The sequence below is a fragment of the Caretta caretta genome, chromosome 8 (assembly GCF_965140235.1).
Source record: "Caretta caretta isolate rCarCar2 chromosome 8, rCarCar1.hap1, whole genome shotgun sequence".
NCBI lineage: Eukaryota > Metazoa > Chordata > Testudines > Cheloniidae > Caretta > Caretta caretta.
Window position 1 is genome coordinate 36,653,255 of NC_134213.1, and position 12,358 is coordinate 36,665,612.

Below are 12,358 nucleotides of genomic sequence, written 5' to 3' on the forward strand. Positions count from 1 at the left end.
TTGGGGGGCTGCCGCTTCGCCGCCGCTTCGGGAGGGGAAACAGAGGCGCTGGAGGACCGGAAACAGCGTAATCTCAGCGCCCGCTGGCCGGCACCTCCCCGGGCGGCGCAGCAGCCTCCCCAGGCACCAGGGCACGGAGCTGCGCGGCGCACCGACCCTGGGCGCCCTGCCCCCGTGCACCGGCGGATGGAGCCAGGGAAGGCAGGGGGCTGCCCGCCCGCGCCGGGCAGGGGACCCGAGTGAGCTCCCGGGCCCCGAGGGGATGCCCCGGCCTCTGCAGAGCGCACCAGACTTGTGCTGACCCGCTGCGCCGGGAGCGCCCTGAAATCCCCAGCAGGGTCTGGCCCAGCTACCCCGCGCGGCCCCTGCCTGAGTCCTGCCTGGGCCAGGCAGTCCCAGCGGCTGGGCAGGTGAGTCCCCGCGGAGCAGGTGACTTCCCCGATCCCCGGGGATTTTGTCCCTGAAGGGATCCCGGGGAACCCTGAGCGTGGCTCCCCGTGCAGGGGATCTCCGGGACTCCCTGCCCCCCGGGAGAGCCGGTGTCAGTGCTCCCCGGAACCTCTCCGCCCGGAGCCCGCTCCCTTGGGGGAGGGTGTCGGGGACTCCCTGCCCCCTCGGGGATGCAGCCCTCTGCAGGGCAGGGCGGGGACGCCCGGTGCAAGGGACCCCCCCCCATGCGGGTGGGGGCTGCAAGGAGAGTCGCGAGGCAACCCGCGGTCTCCCGAGCAGATGCTCAGCTCAGGGCTTCCCTTGGCGGCCCCTCCAGAAGGTGCCACATTGATGCGCGCTCAGTCACCTACCTCTATGCCATGCCTCGAGCCCGAGCGTCTCCGGGAGCTGCCCCGCGAGCGGCAGAGAGCCCCGGGCAGCCGGACCGCCGATGTCTCGCCCCTCAGCCTGCACCAAGGACACGAGGAGCAGGTGGCTGCAGCAGGCGGAGGTGGGGGGAACCTACCAGTAAGTCACTGGGTTTACATTTGTGTTGCCAGAGGGCCTGGCTGACTCCCCAGCATTGCCCTGTTTTATTGGTGCGACTGGCAGCCTGCAATTGCAAGAGGGGTGGGCTGGAAACGGGGGCAGAGCCGATCTCGCCTAGCGTGGGGAGGGTGGCCGGGAGGGGGGTCCCCAGGATGGGAGGAGGGAGGGAGAACTAGATAGCTGATTTCTGCAGCCCTTGGCATTCCGATCACATCCTCTCAAGACCTGCCCATCTCCACACTGCATTACAGCTCCGGTCAAAACACGAGCATTTCCTTCGTCAACCCGACAGTCAGCTAAACCACATTCGGGACAGGAGGAAGCGCCGCTTAACCGGTTGCAACGGAATATTATCTGCTGCCAGGGGCACCAGCCCTGCAGATTTCACAACTCCAAACTGGCAACAGGGTTGGGCCGCCCTGCCCTACACATCTACTTTCCTGTCTCAGGATTACTTTGGAGCTGGAATTTTATGCATGACACCCCAGTCAAATGCAGTTTAAGAAAAAGAAACTAACTGGCAAAAGGAAAGATAGCAGCTGAAGAGAAAATGGCTTCTTTCATGGAGTGATCCCTGCTGTCTCTCTTTAATAGACAAACAAGATAATAACAAGACTTTCCCACTGCAGTGGGTTTTCAGGAGAAGGCAATTTAAGTTCAGAAAAGTTGTTTATTTTTAAAGATGGTGCTCCCCTGTCTGTGTTCCTTATAATCCCATAGGAAATCATTGCTGAAGCTGCCAGCCACAGCAGTTTAAGAAGAGTAATTAATAGCAGAGGATTTTCAAAAAGGCAAATTCTGCCTCTGGAATCCACAGCCCGTGGGTTCCCATTGTTGTGGTAATTGACACAAGGGGGTGAGATAATCGCATACATTGTGATCCCTGCCTGCTTTGCTGCCATCTGCCATTGACTTCAGTTGGAGTGGGATCAGACCCAAATATGTGCATTGTTATTATTATGGCAGTAGTGTTCTTGGCAGCGATACAACACACAGATAAAGGCAGGGGCCCTTCCCCACCAAGCTTACACTCTAAAAGAAAAGCCAGGCAAGCATTCACTGGGAGACTCCAAAGATGGTTAGAGCCAATAATGATTTTTTAAATAAATTGGGGTGATAGATAATGATGGTGTAATATGTACCTTTGGATCCTTGGGCCCCTCCATGTTTATGATTGTGAAATCTATAGCTCAAAAAAAAAAAAAAGGTGGAATCATCCAGAATGGGTGGAATTAATAAATGTTTGAATTCCTTGTATTCTACCATCTTTCCCATGCAGAGCTGAATTCAGTGTTATGCATGTACATTTTTCCCAGAAGTTACCACTGACTGTTGATAGTGCATGAGTCCATTCAGATCTTCAGCCCGTAGGAAGCCATCGATTTTATTTAAATACATACTCCCACTACCAAGGATGCTTAGATCATGTCCTCTGGGTAATTCTTTAACTTCAAACAATGTATTGTGTTATCAGGCACATTTATCACATTTAGAGTCTCAGAAACACTTTTCATTGTTAGAACCTTTGCTAAACATATTTCTCTTTGGCTTTCTGTTTTTTTCCCCCCAATTCAGATTATCCTGAGTAGTTTCTAGGTCCAGAGAAACCTGCAGTAAAGCCCCAGTTCAGCAAGATACTTAAGCACCTGCATAGTTTTAAGCAGGACTACTCTCATTAAAAGCAAGTTAAACAGGTGCTTTAATACCTTGCTGAATTAGAGCCTAAGACTCACTTCCAAGAGGCAACCCACTGACGTTTTTTTTCCATTTCTAATTGTTCATGGTGAATTAAGGCTGGAATTACACCATCTTTAGCCATACTTAAGGCCAAGACAGTTGATTTGTTCTGTCTTTGTTCAGCACCTAACACAACTGGTTCCTCGTCTGTGAGTGGGGTCCTCGTTGCTACTACAAGTAACAAAAAATAATTCTAATAACATGTTCAATGGCACCATTGGTTAGGCACCTTATTCCCTTGGGTGTCTTTGACAACCCCAGCCTTTGTGCTACCAGATGCCAATCCTGGAGACTGAAGCCCTCTTTTTACTCAGAGAACAGATACCATGTGGGCAGTGGTGATGAAAGCAGCCCTTCTCAAATGCCCTGCAGGACCATGGCTAAAGGTGATGGGGCGGTTCATGCTCCATGCCCATTCTAATCTTTAGCCTCTCTGCATTGAGACTGCCAATAAAGGTGCCAGTGAATGCCAGCTATGTTGGTGATTCATGCAGTGCGGACATCTGTCCTCTAAGCACTCCTCTAAGACTTGCCAGCTTGTCTCACATAGGTCAAGAAGCAGCAATAACACTCAGTTGCTACTAACTTGGGCTGGATTTGATCTGGTGACCTAGCCCAGTGGCTCTCGATTTTTTTCCATAGCAGAACCACCCTGGGACTCCCCCTCCCATCTAGGTGGTGGTCATCCCTGCAAGCTAGTAATATAGGCAAGGCAGGGTGGTCTTGACCCTCTGACACTTGTTTGTGACCTCCCTGAGGGTCCTGTTTCCTACGCTGAGAACCTCTGACCATTGTCAGTCCTCTGAGCAATGCAGTTTCCCCCCGTCCTCCACCTTAGGCAACCACTTTAAAGAATCTCTAAAGTTTGTAATACATCTGAGTCCAACATTTAGTCCAAGACCACTTCTCCTAGACCAATGATTTTTGCTGTGTGCTTGCTCAAGGTGGGTTTCATTATATCCTAGGGTTAAGATCTTAGTCTAAGAATAACTGGCATGATTTGCGGATGCTTTTAGCAGGCACCAAAATAGTATTTAAAAAAAATAATTGCAAACCAAACAGCAGACACAGGATGATTGGCTAAAAGAGCAACACAGCTGCTTAGTGGAAGGAAAAGTACAATAATAAAAGCCTGGAAAACACAGTTATGGTATCTACTACCTGTTCAATTCCCAAAACGCTCAATACAATCTCTGCAACTACAGGGATATATGGGTGAAATTCCTGTGGCGAGGGAAGGAAAGTCATAACGATATACTCAGCAAACCACAGAGAAATATAGGAAGGAGGGGAAATACTTTCCTTGGCAAGGAAGCTGCCAACTGTTTGGAGTCAATGGTAGTTAGGTGCCTAAATATCTTTGAGGATCTGGGCTGTAGATTTCTCCTGCAAGAGAAATGGGAAGGGCTGCCCCTCTCCTAGCTGTGCCTAACCAGAGAAGTGGCTTGAGTGGACTAAAATTCAGGTGTCTAATTCCTTCACTCTCTAGTGCTGCAGGTTCAAACTCTGAGTAGGAGCAGCTCAGATCTTCAACCATTTCTTCTGAAGGAGATGAATTCACCTGTGGGGTCCTTTAGCTGAGACTTTAAAAAGTGACCTCTTTGCTCTTTAGGGGCATCAAAGACTCAAGTAGAGGATTGCCCACATGTCCTTTTATCAATATTCCTCTCCCAACTCTCCTTATTGTTTTATAGATGGCTGCTCTCCACTCCAGAGATGGTTGCATTTCCATGGGACCATTCTAGTTTGAGAAGTGCTTTAGAGTAAAAAAAAAAAAAAAAGTGCTGGATAAGTGTGAATTCATTATTTGTGGCTGCCAGGCCATATTTTATATTGAAAATGGGTTAGATGTGGCATTAAGCCTTGACAGCGAGACAATCCCAACTCAGACATTAATGAGATGGAACCTATAAGGGATAATATTTTTCCTTTGTTTACTGGATAATTTGTCCTCCTTTCCCTAACTATTCTGACACGCTCCATAATTCACTGTTTCCAAGTCTATCATAGCTTTATGTGCCTTTGATGCAAAGGGGCTGGGCAGAGAAAGTCCACTGCATATATACCTTGGGCCATCCGTCTCTTTTAGAACCTGTTTGTGTGCCACCTTCTTGCTTTCTCAATACAGGCAATCCCTTCTGGTCTGCCCTGAACTAAGCAAGGTGGAATCTCCTCCTTTGTAACCTTTCTCCTCAAATAAACATGTTTCCTCTGATATCTGACCCTGGGTCTGTTGTTTCTCTTTCCCTCCTGCCCCAACAGGTTTGTGTCTTTATTTCTTTATTAGTGTCATTTTTTATTGTGCCATTCTTTATTAGTCAATATCCTTTCTCCTTCTCTTCTGATATCAGACATGGCCTGAATCACAGGGCGTGCTAGAGTTCTTTTCTCTTTTTTATGTTTCTTGTACTTACAGATTAAAATGCCCCTTCAAAATAGGTCTGGTCCTGCTATGTGGAAAGCCTTAGGCATCTGCTGGTCCTGGCCTGGCCCTGCTAGATAATGAGAACAATGGGGAGGGGGTCACCAAGCAAATTATGGGTCCAGCAATACATTAAGTGTTTGTGTGACTGATAGCTGGCAGGAGTGGACAGTTGCTGGTTTGCCCAGAGCAGCAGAACCCTCAGATCTGGCTTTGTTCTGCCCAAGCCCGTAGTAGGAAGTTACACAGAGATTCTTCTAACTTTGCCACTCCCACATAGGTCGTGATTCCCCAAGTCTTTCCCTATGTTGCTAGGAGGAAGGATCATGGATTGCCTTCTCTGGGGATGATTAAATTACTTCTCGGTGTGGCTGCCTGTAGGCGCTAGACCTAAAGAATACTAGAGAGTCTATGTCCTCTACAAAACAGCAAGAGAGGGGTCTAATTCTGGTTGCAGTAAGAGGGTAGCAGAGCCCGCAGTGAGAGCTGGCACAAGGGGCTAGTAAATTGCCCCATGGAACTCATAGCCCCGCCGTTAGCCAGGGCTGTGTTTGCAAACTGGAGCAGCCCCAAGGCTGTAACCCAGTGCAAGCCAGCAGATAGCCTATTTGGACAGGTGGCATTCATAGAGCAGGAATGCTGCTAATGAGCATAACTGGCAGCCTTCTGCTGGCTCATTTGCAAGGGATGGGGTGAATATAAACTGGCAGCAAGAAAGGAAAGCAAGAGAATAGTAGGTAGCTTTATTCTTGAGACTGTAAGAGACAGGGGGCTAGTCTACACTACGTCGTTAGATCGGCATTCCCCGCATTAGGTGAATTTATAATGTGCTTGTCTACACTACAGAGCCCTTCCTGCCAACCTAAAGGGCTTTTAAAATCGATGCCCGTACTCTACCTAAATGAGAGGAGTAGCACTAGATTCGACCTTCCCAGGTTGAATTAGGGATAGTGTGGACACAGCACAGTGTATTTCGACTTGTTTGGCCTCCAGGAGGTGTCCCAGAGTGCTCCAATGTGTCCGCTCTGGATAGCGCTTTCAACTCCACTGCACTTCAGCCAGGTAAACAGGAAAAGCCCTGGGAACTTTTGAATTTCATTTCCTGTTTGATCAGTTGGAGAGCTCACCACCACAGCTGACCATGACTGCCCAGGTACACAAATGCGCTCCAGTGTGGAGCATACAGGAGACACTGGATCTGATTGCTGTGTGGGGAGAAGAGTCTGTGCAGGCAGAGCTCCGATCCAGCAGAAGAAATGCTGACATCTATGCCAAAATCACACAGGGCATGGGGGGGAAAGGCTACAGCAGTGCCGTGTGAAAATAAAGATGCTCAGGAAAGTGTGCCAGAAGACAAGGGAGGCAAATAGTCACTCTGCTGTTGAGCCAAGGACATGCCATTTCTATGAGCAGCTGCATGCGATTCTAGCTGGGGACCCCACCAGTATCCCAACACTCTCCGTGGATACCTCCCAGGGGACCCAGGTGGCCATGGGCAACAACGAGGAGGACATTGGTTGAGGAGGAGGAGGAGAAGGAGAATGCGCAGCAGGCAAGCAGAGGATCCATTCTCCCGGACAGCCAGGACCTTTTCCTAACTCTGGAGCCGATCCCCTCCCAGGACCCACTCGTGCAGGACTGTGATGGTGGGGAAGGCACCTGGTGAGTGCACTCTTGTAATAACACTACAGGGGTTAAATGCAATTGTGGTTAATGTTTAATTTGAGGTAAACAATTGGGATACAGTGGTGGCAAGTGCAGCCACACAAAAGGTGCTCCCTGGAAAAGCCTGTTTATGTGCCAAGAGTTTCCACACTACAAAATTTCCCCAGGTGTGCCCTCACATCGCCTACCCTTTTGTGTGTGCTTACCATGCCTGTCTGCAAACTGAAATCTGCTGCCCAGCACTCTGCCATGTATTGTACCTTACTGGCAGGCTCTTCTTTTAAAACACAAAATTTGGCCAAGTACCTCAGGGAATGTATTTACTGCTGTGAATTGTTTCCTTCATTGCGACAGTTAACCTTTTGTTTTCAACAATGTATGCTTTTCCTTGCAGCTGCAACATTTTCTCTGGTGCTTCCTCTGCTCCAGCACAAAGGCTATCCCAGATTAGAAGGCCAAAAAAGTGGACAAGGGAAGACATGTTCTATGACTTGATGCATTCCTCTGAGGCTGACAGGGCCCCGCTGCATGCATGGAGGCTCACACGCTGAGAAAGCATGCATATCAACCAAGAGGGCAGGAAAGCAAGCAGGGAACAAGAGTGTAACATTCAAGAGGAGATGTTGCTGCTTATGGGGGAGCAAACAGACATGTTGAGGCATCTGGTTGAGGTGCAGGAAAGGCAGCTAGACCTTTGGGTGCAGTGGGACTCTATGATGAACCAGCTGCCCTCCTCACTAAGTTCCATATCCTCCTCTCCCAGACATCCTAGAATGCGGGGAGGGGAAGGGGAGAAGCTCCGTTATCCCTTGAACTCAACTCCAGGGGATGGTTCATGGAGCAGAAAGCTCTCATTCCTATAGCTTTGATTGCTAGACAGTGCAATTGTAATAAACTATGTGTCCTTGCCTTCCCTCCCTGTGTTATCAGGCCCTTACCTGGTTATCATTGCTATTCATTGATGTCTCTGTTCAGTGTTTGTTAGCATAATAAAAATGCACCAATTGAGTACAAGAGGCTCTTTATTCACTGTGCACACTGTGGTTGGTGGGGGTTTAGTTTACAGGGCCGTACATGCGAAGGAGGAGACAGGTTGGTAAGGAACAACACACAGAACTGTCACATCAGTGTTGGATCATTCATGAAACTGGTTTTCAAAGCTCTCGGAGACTCAGTGCGCCTCAATGTGCTCTTCTTATGCCTTGGTGTCTGGCTGCTCATAATTGGCAGCCAGGCGATCTGCCTCAACCCCCCCACCCTGCCAGAAACGTTTCCCCCTTACTTTCACAGATACTATGTAGAACACAGCAAGCAGCAACAATAGGAATATTGCTTTCGCTGATGTCTAACCTAGTGAGTAAACTGCGCCAGTGCCCCTTTAGACGTCCAAAGGCACATTCTACCGCCATTCTGCACTTGCTCAGCCTATGGTTGAACTGCTCCTTACTGCTGTCCAGGGTGCCTGTGTATGGCTTCATGAGCCATGGGAGCAAGGGGTAGGCTGGGTCTCCAAGGATAACTATTGGCATTTCAACATCACCAACAGTAATTTTCTGGTCTGGGAAGAAAGTTCCTTCTTGCAGCTTTCTGAAGAGACCAGAGTTCCTAGAGATGTGCGCATCATGTACCTCTCCTGACCATCGTTGATGTTGGTGAAATGGCCCCTGTGATCCACTAGCACTTGCAACACCATTGAGAAGTACCCCTTTCAGTTTATGTACTCTTTGGCAAGGTGGTCTGGTGCCACAGTTAGGGAACCCCATTGCGGCAAAGCTATCCTCTATGTCCTGCACGTTTCCCAGAGTCACTACCCTTCTTAGCAGAAGTGAATTGATTGCCCTGGTAACTTGGATCACAGCAGCCGCCAAGGTAGATTTACCCACTCCGAAACGATTCCCGACTGACCGGTAGCAATCTGGCGTTGCAAGATTCCACAGGGCTATCGCCACTCTCTTCTCCACTGTCAGAGAAGGTCTCATTTTGGTATTTCTGCGCTTCAGGGCTGGGAAAAGCAATTCGCAAAGTTCCATGAAAGTGGCCTTATGCATTCAAAAGTTCTGCAGCCACTGCTCCTCATCCCATACCTGCATCATGATGTGGTCCCACCAGTCTGTGCTTGTTTCCCTGGCCCAGAAGCAGTGTTCCACTATGTCAACAAGCCTGGCTGCCACTGCCAGTATGTGCGAATTGCTCCATTCCATAGCTTTCAGCACAGCTATCTGCAAGGCATCACATTCTTCCACGCGGCTGCCCCTGGCTAGGCTCTGCAAATATTGCAGGATGATGCGTGAGCTGTTTGTGATGCTCACAACAACAGCATACAACTGAGCGGGGTCCATGCTTGCTGTGCTATGGTGTCTGCATGAGTAACCCAGGCTTAGGCGCAAAAATGATTGCTTTGCTTTCAGGGAGGGAGGAGCCAAGTGCATCATAAAAGGTTGACATTATGTACCCAAAACACCTCACATAAATGTTTTTGTCCTATCAGGCATTGGGAGCCTAACCTAGAATTCCAATCGGCAGCAGAAACTGTGGGATAGCTGCCCACAATGCATTGCTCCATGAGTCGATGCTACCTATCCATGGTAGTGGGGATGTGCTCTGCCGAAGAAATGTGCTCAGTGGGGACATACACCATCGATTTTGTAAAATCGGAGGCTACAGGTTGACTTTAATAAATTCAACCTAATTGTGTAGACAAACCCAGGGAAACAATGTGATTTAGTGGGTGGAACTGTGGACTGAGAATCAGGAGTTGTGGGGCTCAGCTCTGCCACTGATGTGCAGAGCGACCTTGGGCAAGTCTCTTATCCACATTTTCCAGATGGGGAGAATGAGGTTAACAACATTTGTAAAGCATTTGAAACCCCCCAAGGAAAAGCTGCAGAGCATTGCTACTACTTTTCTGTGTGGACTAAACCCTGCAGTACAGATTCCTTACTACACCAACCAGCTGCACATCATGCTGGCCAGAAATAAAACTAATAATTGACAGCATTACTGTCCTCTGTCTTTTGACACTCAGTTTGATTTCCAGCTTAGTATTTTGCCAACTTCCTTCAAATACTTAAGAAAGGAGCACTCTAGACTGTTTCTTTGTACATACCATTGGCTCAATGCATCTAGCTTTTTAAAGAAAAATAAATGTCTAAGAAGCATGGCAAAGTCTGCAAGAAGACTAATAAAAAGGGATTATATTTCCCCTCAATATTTGTCCTACCCCTAAACTTTAAGAGGGAACTGTTCTGCCCATTAACACCTAATGTTTCTGTTGTGTATTCCATGTAGTGCTTCTAGTCTTTTTGCTTTCTTATTGTCCTAAATATTGACTGGACTGTGTGAGGCTCTTTAAAAGCAACATTAACAGGCTGATCCAGCATGCTTGATACTACTCCCTTTTATTTCAATAGGAACGCCACATATGAAGGGCTGGCAAGAGAAGGTCTGAATTTTGTAGCCACAGATGGCTAAAATCAGCTGGTACCATGAACAAAACTAGGAAGGGTTCTTAGAGTTGGATTAACATGTCATCAGCTGGTAAGGAATTAGCCTGCATTAGTGTTGCTGATTGTGTATGCCCTGGGGCTGTTTACAAATATGAGCAAATAGGAGGCAATGTGGTCTACTGGACTGGATAATGGACTGTTAGGAGACATGATTTCTGTTCCTACTGCTTCCACTGTCTAACTTTGTGACCACAGGCAGATCACTTCATCTCTCTGCTTCTGCCTCTTCCTTCCCACTCCCACCCCCCAACACTGTGTCTTGTCTATTTAGATTGCAGGCTCTTCAGGGCAGGCTCTGGCGGTGTCTTTGTGTACAGCACCTAACACCATGGTTCCTCTCGGCGCTACTGTAATATAAATAATAAAAAAGGTTCTGTCGGAAGTGCTCTGAGAAGGTAGGACACCGGGCCTTAGGGTTATGCCTCCTTACAGATCAAAGATTATTGAGTTGATTGTATTGGTTATATAGTTTTAGGGACCAAAGCTGAGTTGACAGACATTACCCTTTAATTCTCACTCTACCCCGCTCCATGCATGTTCTGTATCTACTGCTACTGTTCCTCTGGGTAGTTATTGCATTTCGTTGTATTTGCATTATCTTCATAACTGCAGCTGGTCCTCATTTAGTCTCTTGACTACAATCTTCTCCAGCCATGTTACTGTGATCTTTAGCTAAAAATCATCGAGTCCAGGTTTAGTAATGAAGTTGGTCCATTCTTTAGGGGTTTCAGCTAGTTTAAGGAAGGCCAAAATTGTGGCTAAATTAAGACATTTTCCTGGGTTCTCTTCTGGTAGGGAATTCAGTGTTCCTGTGAAGAAAGGGACCAAGGCTTATGTGACTTCTTAGAAGTCCAGGCCGGTTGCCTCTCTAGTTACCAAATGCCTCATTTCTCTGCAAGTCCTGGGTGACTGGCGGGGCATGGGAGACTGAGCACTGCTCTTGGCAGCCCTCCATCAGACAGTCGTCAATCTTGATGCATTATTTGATTAAATCGTCCAGGCCAGGCAGGGGCTGCATCCTTGCCAGCTAAGCCTTGATCTCCTCATGGAATTTATCCAGCAGTGGACTCTTCAGTTCGCCAGGGGGTCAGGTTTGGGGTGGCAGGTGCTATGGCTTCCGCTTGCAGGGCCACTTCTGTACGGCACAAGACATTGGTCTTGTTGGGATCCATGCCCACGGAACCAGACCTCTATCCTCCTGAATGATCCCTTCCTTTTAGGGACAGCTCAAACTGTGAGGAGATCAGGTCGTAGGTGGTCAGCCCTAGCAGTGACAGACTAAATGTCAGAGCCCAACATCAAGGCACAGACAGAGCCAGGGATCGGAGCTGAAGGTCAGAACCAATGTCAGACTCCAAATGCCAGAGCCAAGGGTTGAGACTGTGCTGGAGCCAGCAGTCAGAGCCGAGGGTCGGAACTGGATTACCTGTAGTCAGGGAAGGCAAAAGCAGGACTAGTTCAAAGGCAGGAGTGAGGATGGGACAGGACTGGAACAAACCTGGGTGCAGAGTATGGTCTAGGATGGAGCGGAGCAGAGCAGGAGCAGGGTTTGGAGTGAGGCAAGCACAGGGAGACAGATAAGCCGTGGGTATGTGCATTGAGTAGCCACTGACCCTCTGCAGCTGCAGGGCTTAAGAGCAAGGCACCTGACTGCCTTAGTCAATCAGGTGCGGCCCAGCTGCACTCATTGGCTGCCTGATGGCTGGGCAGGCACAGCTGAAGGACCTGGTTCCTGACACACGCAATCAAACTTCTCCTTTCCAGGAATTAAGAGTCACAGCTACCCCGATGGCAACATTTAAGATCTGGGAAAGATGGCCTAAGGAAACACAGAGTAACTAGCACATAAACATTCCATTCCTTTACACCTCAGCAGGAACCATACCCACACTTGGGTTCACCTTTTCAAGAATTCACCTGTTTAATTTTGCTGTTGTGATTTAATCATAACTCATTAACAAAGCTTTCCTTTCCAGAAACGATCTCTGACAGCACCAGAAAAACATTCATCGTGGGGAAAAGTCTCATTATTTTAGACCAATAAAGAGAA

The 12,358-nt window shown here is 48.5% G+C and overlaps 1 long non-coding RNA gene across 1 annotated transcript; it reads left to right on the top strand.

Moving 5' to 3' along the window:
• Positions 1-43: 43 nt before the first annotated feature.
• Positions 44-4,937, top strand: LOC125641448 (uncharacterized). The gene is made up of 2 exons (XR_007358060.2): positions 44-410; positions 1,230-4,937. It is a non-coding gene; the product is annotated as an uncharacterized LOC125641448 (long non-coding RNA).
• Positions 4,938-12,358: the final 7,421 nt, after the last annotated feature.